Raw genomic sequence first — 21,004 nt, forward strand, 5'->3', positions numbered from 1 at the left:
GCTATTTACCACTACATCAAACTGGCTCTGAATTGTTTGCTTCTTAACTGTTTCTCAGGCAGAGTTAATAATTCAGATAACTAAGTGAAGCCTATGAAAATTCTAAATCCAGATAATATTCCTGCAGACTTCTTAGAAGACCAAACTATTCAACTTCAAAGTTGACTTGCAAAGTATGATAATTAGTGTGGCTGAAAGCGAAGAATTTATTGATGTCTTAAATTGTAAGATTGTAATTCTGATTTAAAAGCTTAAAAAAACAATGTTATGAGATTATCCAGGACAACATGAATTTTTGGATAAATTTTATTCTGCATATATATGGAGTAAGAGAAGACTAAAGTACATGTACAAGGCAGCAAAAATGTAAAAAAACATTATTTGCACTACAACATTTTTGGTATAGTATCTATCATAGGTGTGTATGATTCAATTTTATCTAGGAGCTACAACAAAAATTTAGATCAGATTACTTACAGTAAATTTGTATACTGTCCATTATTATAAATGAATTGATCCCTTACCTAAGCTCTATTAACTCTATTATTAATAATACTGTAGTAGAGATTTGCAAGACATTTGTTTTATATTTTGTTTAAACCATCTATATCGTTGAATTCTTCAATGAATCAAGACTGGAGTAAGTAAAACTCACTGTATTTCAGGGCAGCATGTGAAATCTTTTCTATTATTTCAGAGACTTGCATGTTTCTGTAACCTTTTCTCATATCATTAACCACACAATCTCTTGGAATCAAAGACTTAGTTACAAACTGGATGATGCAAAGAAAGGCTTCCTTTGCAACCTGTCTCCACCTCCCTTCCTTTAAGCTGTGACAGGTATTTGGCAAAAGGTGTTGGGCGGGGAAGAGTTCAGTTCAGAAGATCCTCGTGTTGGAGTTCACACATATTTTCCCTTCCCCCAGAGGTGCATTTCATGTTTTAGGCAGAAGGAAAGTCTTTCTTTAACCACTGCTAAGCAAGCTGCATGGATTCATACTCCTAAACCAGCCCTGTTTTCACAGCAAGGAGAGGATGAGGGTGTAGGTATGGTTGGCTACCCAAGAATATAGAGGGGAAAAAAACTGTGTTGAAAGGGTATTCATTAATAGTAGCCCTACCCATATGATCCTCTACCAACCAGTGCATCTTCTCTTAGGAAAACCTGTTTATTAACAGTGGGAGCTTCCATTAGAGTGTGGTCTCCCTTTCTCTGAAACATACATAATATGTATATATGATTATATGTATATCATTATATATCATATAATCTAAATCACAGGGCACTCATTAGAAATAAAATGCTATATAACCAGTGTTGGACCAAGTCCTGGGCCTACAAAATTAGGAGATACGTTTAGAAACTTCATTTGTCTATGTTGCATTGCATTGTTAGTTTACTTCCCCTATTCAAGATAGATGCAATTTAAGTTTTATGCACCCTTTCCTTTGGTATCTAGTTTATCTAATGCGAGCTGACGACTTCCTGAACCTGGGCTTCTTTTCATTAATGTCAGTGATTTTAGTGGGAGGAAAAACCAGATTTTTTGTAGATAATTGTTTAGATTTACTAATCTCCTCAAGTCTGTTACAGTTCCCAACCTAGCCCTTAAAATAACGCAGAAGCAATGCCCAAAGAATGTGGGTGGAGATAAATAAGACAAGAAGTGTTTTTGAATTTGTGGCAAACATGGCTACAAAGAAACCACCAAATCTTGTTTTATTTTCATCATTATCTTCATTGGATACTTTTATTGGAGGTTATTGGAAATGACTTTAGAGGGGGGAGGAGAACCACCCCACCACCTCTTCATGCTCCCAAACTCTTGAGCCTACCAAGGACAAAGTAATCAATGGTACCAAAGGCCACTGTGAGGTCAGGGAGGGCCAAGATGGATTCCCCATACCAGTGGTGGGATACAAAACTTTTTACTACCGGTTCTGTGGGCGTGGCTTTGTGGGTATGGCAGGGGAAGGTTACTGCAAAATCCCCATTCCCTCCCCACCACACTAACCTGCTTTCCTGTTCAGAGCAACAAAAGAAGATCAGTTGGGAGGCTGGGAGGCAGCAGGGGTGGTGCCAGCCTATTTGCCAGTACTCCAAACTACTACTTTCCCCTACCAGTTCTCCAGAACCTGTCAGAACTGGCTGAATACCACTTCTGCCCCATACCTCAGTCCTGCCTTAGGTCATTCATGAGTATGATCAATGTCATCATTGTACTTTGTCAAGGCCTGAAACCTATTTGGAAAAAATCCACATAATCCATTTCCTGTAGCACCCTCTTAATCTGGAGCCGAATCATCTTCTCAAAAGCCTTCTTCAAAAAGGAAAATTTGGATACTCACCATAAATTGTCCTGTGCTGTTAAATTCAGTGATTCAGAACTACCTTCTTGCTCACCTCTCCTTGGACATATTCATACATTACTTCCTGGGCAGCCTTAACAAACCAGGAGAGACTTAGTTCTAATAAACAGATGGCCAAGTTTATAGTTCTGACGATCCTGTCTACTTTTTCAGACCAACAAACACCAACTCTTCCCAGATAACCTCACCAGACTGTACCTCATCAAAGACATGAGTTATTCATACACTGAGATTTATTTACTTCTGTTTAGGATTGCCATCTGCTGTAAAATTAGCATGTCATACTGAATTGCATTGCAACTACAGCTTTATTGAATTTGTGGTGTCTCACTACCCAGAAAGTGGAGATGGTGAACTGACTGGTAGGATATAGCCCCAGATTTCTTCTAATCCTGAGAGCTGCAAGGAGTGGAAGTTGCCTTTTGCATGATAGCCCAGAGTGCAAGGAATGTCCTGGCCACTCAAACAGGAAAGCAACATCATCTGATGGTCAACATAATCTGGGCTGCTGCTGCTGCTCCCTTCTGCTGGATAAGAACTGAAAGGAGGAGTTTATCTGATTCTTTAGATCTGAGTTGCTAATTGCTTTTCCTGCCCAGATACTGAAGCTGAGGCAAATCTCACACCCACATTTCTTTTGTCAGCCTATGCAAGAGATGGTTTTAATTGGTATGTATTTCTTTATAGGTAGCGTCTAAAATATGGGCATGATGCCCAGAGTATTGTAAACACAACCAATGCTTTTTATCATCCAAAATCTGGAAATAACACTAAAGGTTTGAACAAGAAACTGTGTCAATATGATTATCTCAGCCATGGCGCACATAGAAAACCATAATTATACTTGCTGTTCTCCCTGAACCAGTTGTCTGAAAGTTATTATTAAATACAATTTGCCTTGTAAGTAGCACATTTTATATTCTGGCTCCTCCCTCTGCGGTTGTAAAATATGCATTTGATCCTTCCTTATTAAAAGATCAGGTTGCTTATAATATTGTCAGGTTTAAAGTTGAGCCAAAATACTTCTGGATTCAACTTTAGAGCGCTCCTGGCAGCTTCTTAGAAAGCCAAATATTAAGGGAGATGAAATAAAATTATCATGACAACCTGCCTCACTGCTGTTATCAAGAGTGGGTACATCATAAGATCACTCTGTCAGTGTAAGAACTGCATCTTTGTTTTTGGATCTATTTGAAAGGATCTCCTCATATTAACTTTCCTTTAATTCCTGAACGTTGATACTGCTATGGGGAGAAGTGGAATTGAGAAGTGTTCATACTTGGTTTTGGCAAGAGAGAAAATAGATAGGGCTGCAGAAATCCAGATGACTATCAGTATTAAACCATGATGGCTGATAGCCAAAGAAAGGCTATGAAAATTATTAAATATTGGGAACAAATTATTTGAGGAAGGTTTAAAATCTTAGGCATGTTTAACTTGCAGAAGAGAAGTTGAGAAATAACATGATAGCTGTCTTCAAATACCAGAAGGCCTGTCCCATTGTACAGAGTCTGATTTTTTCTGACTTGCTCCAGACTGTAAGAATAGAAATAAGAACATGAAATGTCAAGAATGTAGATACAGATTAGACATTAGGAAAAACATCTTGGCAGTAAGATCTCTCAGCCAGTAGAATAGGCTATCACATGGAGCAAAACTACTGGGAATGGCGCAATGAATCCTGCAATGTGCAGGGTGTTAGACTTGATGAGACATGATAGCAGTGTTCCAATATCTATGGGGTTGCCACAAAGAAGAGGGAGTCAAACTATTCTCCAAGGCACCTGCGGACAGAACAAGAAGCAATGGGTGGAAACTAATCAAGGAGGGAAGCAACTTAGAACTGAGGAGAAATTTCCTGACAGTTAGAACAATCAGTGGAATAGCTTGCCTCCAGAAGTTTTAATGCCCCAAACACTGGAAGTCTTTAAGAAGATGTTGGATAGTCATTTGTCCGAAATGGTGTAGGGCCATGATGGCGAACCTATGGCATGTGTGCCAGAGGTGACATGCAGAGCCCTCTGTGTGGGCACACGTGCCATTGCCAGCTGCTCTTCTGGTTTAAAAAGCAGGCCATTTTAGGGCCTTTTTCAGGCTGTTTTCAGGCCTGAAAATGGCCTGAAAAAGAGCCTTTAAATGCTCAAAAAAGGCCTGAAAATGGCCAAAAAACAGGCCAGCTGGTTTTCGAGTTTCCGGTGCTCCAACGTGTGCACATACACACACATGCATGTATGTTCGGGTTTGGGCATTTTGTGCCAAAAAGGTTCACCATCACTGGTATAGGCTTTCCTGCCTAGGCAGGGGGTTGGACTAGAAGACCTCCAAGGTCCCTTCCAACTCTGCTATTGTATTATTGTATTAACTTTATGGTTCTATGCCTGCAAAGGAATAGGATACCTTAAACTTGTTGCTCCTATCTAGTAGTGGACTTCTGCTGCTTAGATATGAAATGCCTAGACAAGGCTTCAGTGACATCCACATCAGAGGTGGTATTCAGCAAGTTCTGACCAGTTCTGGAGAACCTGTAGCGGAAATTTTGAGTACTGGTAAATACCACCTCTGACTGGCCCCACCCCCATCTATTCTCCGCCTCCCGAGTCCCAGCTGATCGGGAGGGAATGGGGATTTTGCAGTGACCTTCCCCTGCCACACCCACCAAGCCACGCCCACAGAACCAGTAGTAAAATTTTTTGAATCCCACCACTGATCCACATCATTTCATTTATAGAGGGGTCTTCATCATGGTGGACTAATCTTGAAAATATTGAAGATGGATGTTTCTAATTTGGGTTTTCACTCCTTTTACGACATTGTTCTGCTATACTAAGCAATACCTTTTTGTTTTCATATATTCCGTTACCTGTGGTTAATATCAGTGGTGGGATTCAGCTGGTTCGCACCACTTTGGGAGAACCGGTTGTTAACTTTCTGAGCAGTTTGGTGAACTGTTTATTGGAAGAAATAATTAGGACAGAGAACTGGTTGTTAAATTATTTGAATCCCACCACTGGTTAACATACAGGGCAGAAAAGATGTGTTTTGTCTTTACTAATTGCCTTTGTTTAATTCACCTTAATACAGGTAGTTATTGTTCAGTGATTGTTCAAAGCTACAAGTGTTGAAAATAACTCCATAACCTCTGCCCACATTTACAACCTTCACAGTATCCTCAGTCATATGATCACCATTAGAGTCAGTATACATAGTTTTGTTTCTGACCTGCTGTTTTATTTCCCCCAGTGCTGAGCGGGGAGATGGTAGAGGAAGGGATTACAATAGAGTAAGCCATCACACAATGGGGATACACATTGAAAGGAATGCAGTGGTGCCAGCAAATCTGATTACACTTGGAATTACGGTAGGAGTTGTGAGTATACTATGCAAAAAGTCCAGTGTATTTTCCATTGTGTACATGCTTACTCTCATATAATCCTATCCTCACCAATCTCTCCACTCTGCAAGGGGAGGGAGAGATTAGAAAGGAAGGAATTACACGAGAGTAAGCAGGCACACAATGGGGAATACATAGGGCTTTTAATGTAGTGTGGTCAGGGTTGCCAGTGCCTCCACATTGCTTTCAATGTGTGTTCCCCATTGTGTGCCTTCCTCTCCAATGATTGTAAATAGAAACATTAATTGTCTTCCTGCTAATTATCACTGTACCCAGTTAGAGTGAGCATTCCAAAAGGTGGGGGGTGGGGAGGTGGGGCTGACGTCACAATATTATGACATGCAATCTTGGAGCTCCAAGATTGCTGTCGATATCTCTGCTGCTGGACGGTCCCTTTGGACCTAAACTGTCCCATAGAGACAAGTGATAGAGAAGGGCATGTCGTGCTGATCTCAGGGACATCGCAAAGTCCCTGATTGATCCAGGAGAAGTTCTTTTTTCTGGCAACAGAGAAGCAGCCATTAAGCTGCAGAAGGTTGGGACAGCCCCCGAACAGAAGAAAAGCAGGAGAGTGTGTCGATATGGTGAGATAAAATTTTACTATTAGAGAAGAGAACACCCCAAAAGACAGAGTAAAATTAAAATTGAAGACAGAAGAGAGTAAGTGGCGAATTAAGCCTGAATTAAACTTAGTGTGCTACCCTTTTTTCATTTTTTTTTAATGGATGGAATTTTTACAAATGCCTCTTACTTTTTAAATTGGACTGGTTTCTTTTTTCCTTCTTCTATTTTCCCTCTTTTTTCATATTGGTGGAGTATGAATTTCTTTCTTTTCTTTTTTCAATGCTCGGCTGGATTGTTTCTTTTTGAGAATTTTTTTTCTTACGTTTGGAATTTAAAGAGAGGAGGTAAAAGCCGAGGAAAAAGAAGTAACACTGTCACCTAGAGGTTGGAGGCTTGGAAACAGTGTTTATAACCTGGAAGAATGATGCAACATGAAGAAGAAAAAGAACTAACATTGCAAATGATTATGCTAGAAATTCAAAAGGTACAAATAAGTACAGACAATATTGAAAATATAATGGAGAATATAGAACAAAAAACAGAAAAAATAGAGGGAAGAGTTGAAGATATTTACAAAACAATGATGAAATTTGAGGATAGAGTTCAAAAAATTGAAGAAAAATATGAACAAAGCGATAAGAAAATTGTTAATATTGACAGTAAATTGAGCGTGGTTGGAAATGATAGGAGTGGAATGTTGAAAGGAGAGATTAATGAACTGGAACTCTATCTCAAACGTCAAAACATGGAAGAAGAAAAGGGAGAAAATCTGGCAGAAACGAGAGAAATTCTGGCAGAAGCATCGGTGATAACTAAAGGCAAGCTGATGGAAGGAACAGATGGAGGATTTTGAGTCTTTACAAGATATGCAGTGAACAACAAGGTGCCAAGAGAAGTCCAAATAAGATTTATCAAGAAAACAATTAGAATACAAATACTACAAATGACAAGAGATATAGGATTGCACTATTACTGGAAGGACACAGGATGATGAAATGAAATGTTATAATAAAAATTAAGTTAAACTTAGTTAAATGTAGAGTATTATATATAAAATAAAGTAATAATAGTTATAGTCAAATAAATGATTAATAATGATAATAATGCATATATATATATACATATATATACTAGATAGAAAATACGAAATTTTACACAAATTGTAAGTGAGGACTATGGAGAGGATGCTGAAAAGCTTTGTTATAAAAGATAAATAATTTTATATAGAATAGGATATAAAGATGTAATACTATTGGATGATTTTAGGATGATGTAATGAAATGCCATAATATAAATTTATTTTAAATTTAGAATACTTTACATAAAAAGGATGTAATAATCAGTTATAGTCAAATGAATGTTTAATAATCATAATAATTGTATGCATATATATTAGATTGATGATATGAGACTTTATGTAAATTGCAAGTGAAGACTATTGTGAGAAAGCACAAAAGTTTTGTAACCAATCGACAAACTGTAAGTAATTGGAGGAGGTTTTTATACTCTGTGTGTGTTTATGTTTGTTTGTTTTATGTTTGTTTAAAAATAAAAATTAAGAAAAAGGTAGGGTTGAAGGTGGGAAAAAGAAAAACACAGTCACTGTCATGTGATTACTCACTTAGCATCCATTTTGTTGAATGGCAGAGCTACTGATCCCAATTATGGTCACTAAATGAGGATTATCTATATTCCATCCATGTGTCACTCTGTGGTCAGATGCTGACTGGCAGAATCTTCCAAGGGACTGCTTAGCCAAGCACAAGAAGAGAACTACTTTAAAAAGGCCAGGAAAAAAACATAAAATCATTTCTGGCCTGGTGATTTAAATTCACTCAAAGTGAAGATATATTCTTGGGCCAATGGACCATGGTTCTACCAAATCTTAGTCCTGTCTCTCGCTGTTCTTAAATTGTGGTGTTTTGGATTATACATTGATATATTAGAAAAGATGAAGAGTGATCAAGAATTTCACTGGTTTTGTTTGTTGGTATTGCATTATCTTAATTAAATAATTGCTATTCCTCTGTTTGAGCACCAGACAAAGGAAGTGTGTAAGCTGTTCTTGTTATCTTTTGCCTGCTTCAGCTCATTCTGAGCTTTGATTTTCCAGATAGCTTCTTTGCAGATCTGGTGGGCTATGTGCCTCTCCTTGTTGACGTATCCCCTTTCCATCTCTTATCTGCCCTTTTTCTGTTGTCAGATCTTGAATAAGCTTTTAATCCAATTGCATTGAAGAAATTGCAATTCTTCTGCTGGGTTCATTTAAAAGAAATCTTATTGAAAGTGTGTCTTCTTTTTTTATTATAAAAGGTTTTTTTATTTTCAAAACAAACACGAGTTCCGGTTCCGGCGGCAGCGGCGACGGGCAGCTCTTTGCCCGCTCCGGCTCTCCGGTGGGCTTCCCCACTCCTTGGGGGGCACAGGACACCCCTCAGAGGGGTCCTGCCGGAGGGGCGGCATCGCGGGGAGCTCCTGCATCGGCGGCGGCCGGCGGGAGGTCTCTCGCGCGCCCAAGGCACCGGGGAGCTAGATCGGAGGGCGCCTCGCGTTTCTGCGCTTCGCGCCTCGCTAAAGCCGTCGGGAGAATGAAGCAAGTGAAGGAAGCAGCTGCGGTGCGGTGAGGCTGCTTCTCTCTTCATGCCCTATTTTGCACAAAGAACTAGTTAGCTTTCTTTAAATAACTTTCGGAGTATTCTGGAGGCGCGGCTGGAGGGAGGGGGGTTTCCCCCCCCCTTGGATAAGCGGCGAGGAATAATCTTGCTCTCAGCCCCCGGGGAAGGAGGAGGGGGGAGAGCCAACGAATGAAGCCTCACCCAGGTTGGATGATTTTCTTTGCAATTTAATTTCACTATTTACTGAGATTTGAGGACCTTTGGAACTTTTTAAAACTTTGATATGCCTCTGTGCCCAAAACTGGCAGGGCAAGATGGCACACTTCCGTTGTCTTTATGAACTGTGAAACCTGACTCCACCTTTAAAATTCAGGCTTCCGGTCTTTGTCTCCGTGTCTCCCAGAGGAATCTCTTGTGGATTGGTCTTTTTGAACTTTCTAGGGGAAACCTTTCATCTATTGCCAGACTTATTAGAGAGATTCTCTTCTGCCTGGTTCTTCTGCTCCCGGACCTCACCTGGCTACCCTTCTTTTCTAACTGTTTATCTTATATATGGACTGAACTTCTAATGTTATAAAGGATGGCCTCCAAAAGACCACCTCCTGGGAAATCTGGCTTTGCCACATCGGCTCCAACATCTGTAACATCCAGTCCAGCCACACAGTCCAAGATAACAGAACTGATGCAACCTAAGACTATAGAGATGGACTTTCAACAAATGCTTCAACAAATTTTACAGGGCCAGGAGGAAATCAAGAAACAGCTAAGGGAAATGAAAGATGAAATTAAAGAAAATCAAGCCCAAATTTATAAGAACTCACAGAGACTGGATCTTGTGGAAGGGGGGGTGGAGGAGGTGAGGGGGGGGGTGGAAGCTGTGCAGAAAGGGAACAAAGATCTTGACATCCAACAGATGAAATTAGAATTTGAGAGAATGTCCTATTATCTTAGATTTCAAAATGTTATAGAAGAAGATGGGGAAAATATAAGGGACATCATGACAAACATTCTGGCTGACTACACACACAAAGAAAAACAACAGATGGGGTGGGATATAGATCTGGTTTATAGAGTGAATTCAGCTTACGCTAGAACACACAATGTACCCAGGGAGGTTCATATTAAATTTCTTAGAAAAAGCACAAGAGATGAAATTCTGGGTGTACAAAGGGGGCAAGCATTGATATATCATGATATGGAGATAACCATTCTGAAGCAGATCCCTAAGAAGATTAGAGAAAAAAGAAAAAATTATTCGCAATTAGCGAATAAATTATACCAGAAAGGGGTGTGGTTTAGATGGTTGATGCCTGAAGGTATGTTGATATTCTGGGAGGAGACAAGAATTAGAATTAATTCACCCATAGAGGCGCAGGCCTTTATGGAAAAAAATAAAACATTCCTAGAGAAACCACCAGATACCACAACGGACACGCAGGACACGGGAGGGGCCAGAGCTCTGCCAGTGGAGGGAGATGGGGCAATAGCAAGAAGACTCAGATCACAAAAATAAACAAGAAAATCATATTATTATAAACTGACCGAAAGTGAAAATGGAATTATATTTGGATTTTATACTGTAATGTTTAATTTGATTGAATTTAATAATAGAACTAATATGCTGACTGTAATCAATTATATACTAATGCATTATATTAAATGTATACTATGGGTATGGAGGGAGGGGGGCCTCACACACTTTGCAACTGCCAAAATTTGTATACCTGTCCATTTACCCTTTTCCCTATAAATCTTGAAAAACCAATAAAATTTTATTATAAAAAAAAAAAAAAAAAAAACAAACACAACACATAAAATCTTCCTTCTTTACATACTGTAGAAAGTGTATCAGTTGGTTACAAAAGACTTTCGTGCATCTCTTCCACAGTCATCAAGCATAGTTCATATTAACTCAAGTATTTTAACTCAGATATTTATACATGTTACCGTCATCATACCACCATTTTCATTTGACTATAATTGTTTAAACGTCCTTCATCATAAAATATACCAAGATTTAATACATAACCACATACTGGCATTTCATTTACTATTTCTAAAATTCTCCATTGACACTAAATCCTTATGTCCTATTCTAGCTAAACATCCATAATATTTAATAACAAAGTTTTCTAATCCTTCTTTCCGAATCATTGTTTACAATTTACATCCCATTTCCTTATGTTGTACATATATGTATGTATGTATGTATGTATGTATGTATGTACGTTATTATCATTATCCCAGTTTATTTGACTATGTCCTGCATCATATCATTTCCCCCCCAAAAATCAAGACTTAACTGAACCTAACTTAATTCTTTTTTTTAAATTATTAACCTTTATATATAATCCAAAAGGGTTTCTAATCTTCCTTTCATGGGTATCATTCAATATTCATATCCAGTTATTACTTATCATAACACTACACATTGTATACATTATTATCATTATCAATTATTTATTTAACTATATCTATTGTCACTAAATTTCACTAAGTTTAGCTAAGTTTAGTTTGTCACTAAATTTCACTAAGTTTAGCTAGTTTTAAATTATACTCTTCCATCTATCAGCCTGTATCTTTCCAGTAGCAAAACGGTCTCATATATTCTACCATTTGTGGTGTCAGTCCTCTAATCATCACCTTAATCAACTTTGTATGGACTCCTCTTAGCAACTCTTTGCTTATAAAATCTCTCATGTAATTTCGATGCCCTTCTTCTGTTTTCTTAATCAGCTTATCTTTGATTGTCGGTAGCATTATCAATGATATTGGTAATAAAATTTCTCTCTTTAAATCCATAAATTCTTTTGTTTTCTCTTCTTCTGTATCTTGCCATAGGGGTAGATTTCCCCTCCATTTAATTCCTCTTTCAGTATTCCACTCTTTCCCTTTTCAGAGACTAACCAATCACCATAAATATCAGCAATTTTAATTTCTTTATATTCATTTTCCTCTTCGATTTTTTGGATTTTAACCGTTTGATCCATTTGATTAGCATCTTCAACTTCTTCATCATATTTTGCTGTTAGGTGCACTAAAACTTCCAACTTCTTCTCTATCCTCATGTGTATCTGATAATTTCTGTACTTCTGAGAGTATCTTTTGCAGACTTAAAACTTCTTTCTGCTGTTGTAATTGTGCCATTATTTCCAGCTAACAAACACTGCTCCTCTAGCTTAGCAGGTTTTAACAGGATTAAGCATCACAATAACATTTCACCTTTCTCTGGTTAAAAATATACTTCAAAGGAACATCTGTGTGCTTTTCTTCTTATCACTCTCTATAAACAAGCTGTGAGACCTTGAAGTGCCAAGCCAGGATAATCAGTGAAAAAAGTGTTTCATTTCCAATACACAAACCTCCAGCCTCCGAGTAGCAGTGTTACAATGTTACAATTTCTTTTCTTTTTGTATCTTTTTTGCATTTCAAGTTTAAAAAAGTCCGATTCTTAAAAGAGTTAGAAAAACACCCACAGTAATGAAAGAGGAGAATTTTAGTCCATAGATTACAGAGAATAGTAAAAGAAAAAAAATAGAAGAAGGAAACTTAATCCATTCGTTTTAAAAGGCTTGCGTAAATTCCATCCGTGAAGATAGCGTTTAAAAAGTAAGATAACCCACTATCCAAAACCAGTCCAAATTTAATTCCGCCACTTATTTCTTCTGTTCTCCAATTTAAATTAATTTTAAGGTTTTTTTTTTTAGGCAGTCACTTTTAAAACAGTAAAAATTCCTCACCAGCTGGAAAGACTTTCTCTTTCCATATCCTTCCATTTTGGAGCCGCCCCAACTTCATCAGCCAAATGGCTGGATTTTTTGTCACTGGCTTGAAGAACTTCTCTTGGATCAATCAGGGACTTTGCGATGTCCCTGATATCAGCAAGATGTATTCTTCCTGTTCACCATCTCTGCGGGATGGTTTAGGTCCGTTTGAACCACCCAGTGGCAAAAGTATCGACTGCGATCTCAGAGCATTGAGATCGCACGTTGTGTTATTGCAATTTCGGCTCCTCCCCTTCGAAAGTGTGTATTCTATACATTAAATAGAACATTTTTAATTAATGTTTCCCCAAAACCCACAAGTAAGCAAGAGGTGCAGACAAATAACCAACAAATTTAACACATATAATTATACATTATTTTTATAATAGAAAGTATATAATGAATATGCTGGATGATCTCATATTCAAAAATAGATTAGTTTGTTAAACTTATGTGATAAGAGAGAAAGTATTTTTAGATGCTTGTAGATGTAGGTAAAGACTCCATGAACTGATTTCATTGTGTTATGGCTATCAGGTCTTCCTTGAACTGATTATTGGTAAGAATATTATCTACTCTATAGCTTTGGATTTCCTGGTGGTTTCTTATTAAAGATACAAAATTAGTATGACTTTGTGTAATTTTTTTGAGATTAACCATACTTAACTATCTGTTGCCACTTGCTGTAGACCTAATTAGAATTTTGAGAGGCAATATAACCATCAAACAAAATAATTCAGAGTTGGGGACATGGAAATTCAACTCTAATTTGAAATTATCACAAAATATTTTGGAAATAAGCCTTCTGGGGAAGCAATGTTTAGTTTAGTATAATTGGCAATGTATAGGTTAAGCTATACCATTAGTGCTTCATGTGGTTAAACTAGACATATATTCAATTTTTCTTATATGTTTGGAAGAGCCTAAACCAGCCATCAGACTTAGATTTCCCAGGTTCAGCTTTATAATTTGTCCTCCATTGATAGAGATCGATATTGTGGTCTTTATTATCATGGATTTTCCCATAACAGCATTAATCTTGGCTCCAAATTGAGAAGCCTGCTAAAATGCACATTGAAAACATTCTTAACACATTTCTTTCACTTCACTAATCTGGTTATCCTTTGAAGGATCTATATAATTAAAAACAAGAACAGTCATAACATCAGAAGAACTGGTCCTATTAATTATCTCCTCTGAATTTTGGAATCCTTCATTGGTGTGTTTGTGTGTGAGATTCTTGTTTTTAGCTCATTTACATTTTATCTCATCACAACAACCATAATATGTAGTGTAGTGTAGCTGTTGAAATACAAATAATGTTCATGTCTTTTAAAACATAGATTTAGTACACAATCTTAATTTTTCTTCATGATTTTCTATCTTCCATAAATTAAAGTACAGCTAGAAAGTTTTGGTAGAAGGACGTATCATAATTAGAAAGAAAACTGAAGAAGAAAGAGATTGCCATCTGATTCTTCAACTATTGCTGATTGTTCCTTCTTTTAATATTATATCTGGAAAAAAAGCTGTGGTGGCTCATTAAAAGGGCTTTGCAGAGAGATAGCCTGCTAGCATGAATAATCCCTTTGAAGCATTAAAGTAGCCATTTCTATAGAAGGTTTGTATTGTTACTCTACCTCACATTGTCTTTGCAAAAAAAAAACATTGCTATATAAGTACATTTGAAATAATGATTTGGGGAAAGTATATGTTTATTTCTTTCTCTTCATCTTTGTCCCTTTATCATCATCTGGAATTGTGATGTTTTTGCAGCAATTTACAGATCTCCTAAATGCCAGAACTGTCAATTTAATATGTGTAATTATTTTCAATGATTTCTTTCACATTCTGGTAGAACTAAACTCCAGTTGTTTCTAGTGTACAGAATACTGAATAACAAGTTGGAAAGGACCTTGGAGGTCTTCTAATCCAACCCCCTGCAGGGAACCCTATGCTTAAGCAGGAGACCCTATGACAAATGGCTGTCCAGACTTTTCTTAAAAGCCTCCAGTAATGTACAACTTCTGAAGGCAAGCCATTCCATGGATTGTTCTCAGTGTTCTCTCTGTTAGGAAATTTCTCCTTAGTTCTAGGTTGCTTCTTTCCTTGATTAGTTTCCATCCATTGTTTCTTGCCTTGCCTTCTGGTGCTTTATAAAAAAGGTTGACCCTCCCACCTTCTTTGTGGCAGCCCCTCAAATATTGGAACATCATGTCACCCCTAGCTCTACCCCTAGACCTCTTGACTAGCCATACCCAAATCTTGCAACTGTTCTTCATATGTATTAGCCTGCAGCCCCCTAATTATCTTTGTTGCTCTTTGCACTCTTTCTTGTCTCATCACACTTTTTATATTGTAGTGACCAAAACTGGATGCAGTATTTCAAGTGTGGTCTTACCAAGGCATTATAAAGCAGTAGTAAAGTTTCTTATGATCTTGATTCTATCCTCTGTTAAAGCAGCCTAGGATTTCACTGGCTTTTTTGGTAGTTGCTGCATACTGCTGGCTCATATTTAAGTGACTGTCCACTAGGATTCTAAGATCCCTCCTACAGTCACTTGCTTTTGAGCTAAGTTTCACCTAATCTGTGCCTGTACATTTGGTTTTTCTTGCCCAAGTGTAAAACTTTACTTTTCTTTAAATTGAATTTCATTTTGTTAAATCAGACCAGTGTTCAAGTCTGTAGAGATCCATCTAGATTTTGAGCCTATCTTCTGGGATATTGGCTTTTCCTGACAACTTGGTATAATTTGCAAATTTGATGAGTTCTCCTTCTATTCCCTGATCTAAACCATTTATGAAATTATTGAACAGTACTGGGCCTAAAACAGAATCTTGAGGATACCCCACTGATTACCTCCTTTATGTAAATATAATTGCATTAAGGCCTACACGTCTTAATGCTTAACAGATACATCTGGAATGATGATCTACTTCTATTGGGTAATAGAAGTACATCATCATTCCAGATGTATCTGTTAAGATACTAATTTTAACTTTTAATTAAAGGCTTAACCAATATGAACAAACCTTAGTGCTATGCTTAAATTGATGGTTAAAAATAAAAAAAATCAATTGATATGCATACAGATAGACATAGGAAATATTTTCTAGACTTTCCTGTAATCTTGAATAAATGGTACTCTGAGAAAGCTAACAATTGTAGTCTCCTTTATTTTTATACTATCCTCTTTTCATTAATTTTTTTAACAATTGAGGATTTGAACGTCCTCATATTTAAATGGATGTTTCTCATTAGGGCCAATAATAAAGTGTATTAGAAGGCTATAAATGACAAGAGTGACATTTTATATGCTTTAGTTCTTTTATTTGGATTCATTTGCTGAGATGCTACATTTTTTCCATTATAGCAGATTTTTTTCACTCTGTTTACGTTCTCTGCTCTTCCTCACATTTTTTCTCCTGCTGATTTTTCATGCCTCTTTAGCTAGCCTTCTCCATATGCTGACTCTGGAAGTGAATCCCCGTTTAATGGCCCATTCAAAATACCACAGTACATGTCCAATGATACATCATCTTTGAGACATGCTATTTTAGATCATGCTCCTGCATGTTTATTCCATTACAGTACGTTCTTCCAGGGCCTTTGTGATTGATTTTTTTGCTTCTTCCGATAGGCATTTCATCAGTTATTTTTATTTATTTTAGTTATTTAATACTTGTATTTTCAGGAATGTAAATGTTATTGTTGACTCTGGATTGCTGATTTTTTATTTTCATTTTCCCCACTTCAGAAATTCTTTAAACTCAATTATTGTTTTTAATGGTCTTTATGGCTTTGCTATATTTCCTGGAACAATTTTATTTTCAGTTGCTTGTGGCTTTGATAGTCTATGATAGTCTATGTTCTAGTTCAGGGGTGTTAAGCCCTTGGCCCCCGGACCAGATGCCTCACACACTGGCCATGCACACGCCTGGTTTAGCGAAGGGGGGGAAAGTCACGATATGTCATGTTATGACAATGCAAGTTGTGACAATGCAAGTTTGACACCCTTGTTCTAGTTGATCCCCTGAGAAAGCTTTTTAAAATATTCTCTAAGCCTCATTAAAGCAACTAACCTCACATTATTGTGCTTTCAGCTTTTTCATGAGAAATTGCCCCCTTGGTAGGACTACTATACCATATCTAGGCTTCAAAAATCCAACAGCTGCTAGATAGCAGACATCTGTTTCTCTTGGCTACTTTCTAGTGGTTGCTAGATTTTGGGGGACAAGGGTACTGTGGGAATTCTGTGATGGTCAACAATAGGGTTGCTACTCTCTGCAGAGGGATGGTTTCTCCAGGATTACTACAACACTGTGTCCATTGAAAGAAAACGACTTCAGATTGTGGCCTGAAAGAACTCTTTTATGTGGTAGCCTTCTGTAAGTGGAACATATATTAAGTATTAAGTCTATCAAAAACACGAACCCTCTCCCATTGTGGAAAGCAATGAGAAATCCATTTTGAACAGGAACCCTCTCACACAAGCTCCCTAGAAATCAGGAAAATCGAATGCTTTAGTTGTTCAATTTTTCTATTATATAACGAAGTAAGACCGAGGCAAGCTTTTCGGATGATGGGTGCATTTAGAGTTTGGGGAACATGCTGTGGAGGTTCACAGCTAGTAATAAACTATGTACTTACCAGAAGGAAAAGTGATCAGATTCTGTTATTCCTAGTCCTTCCAAGTCTCTCTGTATCCACCTAATCTTCTGCCTGCCTGCCTGCCTGCATATTGCCAAGCAAGTCACTGAAGTTCAGATACTCATCATTTAGTTCTCTAAGAATATCTAGGAGCCTCTTTAAAGCTTAGAATCATACTTATAAACTAAAGAGATGCTAGAGCTGATGCAGCATTCCAGCTTTCCATTGTATTTTTTTAAAATTAAAATAAAGCTAAACTATGAAATAAAGCAAAATATGGCAAGTAATACTCAAAGAAAAGATGTTACTTGGCCTGACAAGTAGTTGGGGAAGTCGTTTAGTAAAGTAAATCCTTTTCATTTTACCCTTCTTGAACTTTGACTGCATCCTCAAATCTTTTCATATTTCTTTGATATTTTCATCTGCTTTTAAATATTCCTTCTATAGAAGCCAGTAGTTGGACTTTTCGGGTAAGGGTATCATTTCATGGTTTTGGGCAGCATTAAATATGTTTTAAGAGCATTAGTTTAAAAAGAATAAAAATTAGTTTCTGAAATAGGAAGAATTAAAGTGGCCGAGCCATTGTGAAATCTCACAAGAGTCCATTATCTTGTGTCTTGTATACATATATAGCTTATTTTCTATTAAACATAGTCATTAATAAAATTCTCAAATGTTTGTTTATATTTATATATTTGTACCATGCTCTAGAGCAGATTTTCTTGTGGCACAACATTCTAGTTTGCATACTCTCGACACTCCTTTTGAATAGGCATAATTGAAAGCGTTTAAGATGGGTAGGTCTTTCAAGAATTCAGAGGGGTGGAATGTTTTCGAAAGCTGACAACTCACTCAGAGAAGCTATGATAGTTTTATGAGTCAGAAGTATTGGCATGGACTGTATTTATTAAAGAAAGTCATGTCTCTGTTTTGTATTGGATGTGACTTTCAAATTGAGTCAGTATTGTGAATATCTCAGTGCAAGTGATAACTAAGTTACTGAAAAGGAAAAAAGGAGGCAAGCTCAGCTATACGATACAATAAGCAAATGCAAACGATTTTATACAGTATTTTTTACGATTGAGAATACTTGTATGTTAATAAGGGTTTGTATGCCTTTCAGTATCTAGTGTAGCACTAGTGCTAATTAAACATTATCTGATAATTCTACTTACCATTTTCTGTTAATTAAATGGGAGTTTTGAACTATACTTTTCTAAGGTATAATAGAGAACTGTTTCTCAGACAATATTACACTTTTATTTCTGGGTTGCTTGTTATATGTTATAAATACAGTGGGTATATTTAAATATTCAGTGTGTTATAGGAAATTGTTGAAATATAATAGGTGCCAGTAGACACTTGTCAAACCACTTCAAACAAGTATTAAGAAAACTTAGTTTTCTTAAGAGGTTAGCTCAGATAGTCAAAACTGACTTAGGCTAGAAACCAGGAGCCATGAGTTCTAGTTCCCCCTTAGCAGTGGTGGGTTTCAATTTATTTTAATACTAGTTCACTCATGTGCGCACTCGCGTGCTTGTGTGATGCTTCTATGCATGCGTCCAGGCAGGTAGGCAGAGCCTCCCGCCACCACCGGTTCGCCTATCGGGGGCAAACTGGCAGAAACCAATCTCTGCCCCTTTGGCACAAACCAGCTGCTGACTACTCACTGGCCACTCATTATTAATCACCCTTAGGAAGGAGGCAATGGCAAACCAATTCTGAAAAACCTTGCCAAGAAAACTGCAGAGATACGTCGAGGCATTCTACAGGAGTCAACATTACTTGTAGGACGGAATAGTTGAAAACGATCTAATGTTCAGTGGCAAACTTCCTGTTGAGGGCAATATCACATCTGAGGTAATCCATTGCAAACCACATTATAAGTAGGTAGATAAACAGCTGAGATTGAACATAAATGTAAATGAGCTCCCCATTCTCTCTTCTCCCTTTCCTTTTCTCAGTGTTCTCCATTTCATCCATCCCAGCCTCTCAAGCAGCAACCTGAAAAGAAATGGTCAGCCATTTCTTACCAGAATCCTGAATTGCTCCTTTGCAGAGGAGTTTGTGATTTTTATGTATGTATGTATGTATGTATGTATGTATGTATGTATGTATGTATGCATGCATGTATTTACCCACCTACCCTCTTTATTATTTTCATAAAAGCAGTGAGCATACTTAATATTCCTTTCTCCTCTTATTTTCTCCACAATGAAAAAACTATGAATTTAGTTGGGCTCAAAAAAAGTAACTGGCCCAAAGCTAGCTATGTTGAACAGCAAAACCAGACTTTGAAAAAAAGAGTCAACTCGCTGAATATCAATGTAACCCAAACACGTCAAAAATTTACTACAATAAAATAAGCTATAAAATCTTACAGCTAAAGTTTTTAAGTTTAAGAATGTTGGACATAAAAGTTAATATAGCAAGGCATTATGCAATTGGGACAAGGCAATTAAACGATTATGTAGAATAATAGAATAGTAAAATTATTGATCTAAAGCTTAGAACTATTATGATGTTAAAATCCATGGAAAACTGTAATTAATATTATGATATCCAGAGAAAATGCAATAATGTATGATTTAGAATCTAAAAGTTAGAATCGAACTATTTATCTCTAATATTAAAATGACTCTGGCAATTGTTAATGAAAATAAGAGAAAAGTAAGATTCAATTAACAGCAAGCACATACTACATTGCTGTAGAATACTGACTAAATGATGCCACTCCGTTTTTGGGCAAATCTGATACGTTTTCCTAATTGAGAGTACAGTAAACATTTAGAAACCCAAATTAAACATGTGTAATAAGAATATAATGTTGGACTGTTGATTTGGTTAAAGTTAACTATAAAACAATTTCAAGTTCAAGTGTTAATGAAGAATTCTGTCCTCTTTTTTAGATTTCAGAAAACTAGAGTGAGATATCAACTGACTGACAAATCCACCTAAAGGTCAGTATTCTGTTTTGCGATTGCTAAAATGAATGCTGTGCAACTAAACTATTATAGGGGATCCAGATTGTTTTAATTGATCTTCCAAATAATACATTCTTACATCATATGTTCAGAATAAATGGTAGATATATGTATGAAAAGGGCATAGGGCAGCTGTGATATAGTCTTACGTTTCCAAACTAAGAAAAAAAAATTCACAAAAGTAAATCATGAAAATGTACTATTTTATTGTAGATGTTGAAGATGTTCACTAGCAGATCTAATAGATACAACTGTGCAAAAGGGCAATGAGATAAAGAAAAGTTGTTATCCATTCCTAAATTTAGGATGTTTATCTGAGTATCTGTGCAGAGAGATAGAGACCTTACAGCTACAGTTAAATCAATTGTTTTGTCTTAGACAATACTTTACTTTTCATAAACCTAGAGGAAGATTTGGGATATTATATTTTAAGAACATTTCACTTTAGAATTCAGATAAAGTAATGAATAATGCATAGTTTTAAATAAAACTATACATTTTAATGTATCTGTATTCTGCTTCTTACACTAATTTATGCTATTTAATTTAATTTAAGCATCAGTGAGGTGACCAGGGTATATAAATGACATTTGAAGGGCTTCCGAGTTGACAAATGAGCTTAATCATGCAAAAGATGAATCTGAACAAAGACCTGCTTGAATTCA

General features: G+C 36.8%; 1 protein-coding gene across 15 annotated transcripts in view; it reads left to right on the forward strand.

Annotated features, from left to right (window-relative positions):
- The window catches only part of MAP2 (microtubule associated protein 2), a 245,981-nt gene that overhangs the window by 31,254 nt on the left and 193,723 nt on the right, over positions 1–21,004 (forward strand). For all 15 annotated transcript variants that reach the window (XM_081937821.1, XM_081937827.1, XM_081937822.1 and 12 more), the window contains exon 2: positions 20,265–20,315. The gene's annotated coding sequence lies outside the window, so the exon portion shown is untranslated. The remainder of the gene's footprint in view (positions 1–20,264; positions 20,316–21,004) is intronic.

The sequence above is a fragment of the Natrix helvetica genome, assembly GCF_964273705.1.
Source record: "Natrix helvetica genome assembly, chromosome: 1".
Lineage (NCBI taxonomy): Eukaryota > Metazoa > Chordata > Lepidosauria > Squamata > Natricidae > Natrix > Natrix helvetica.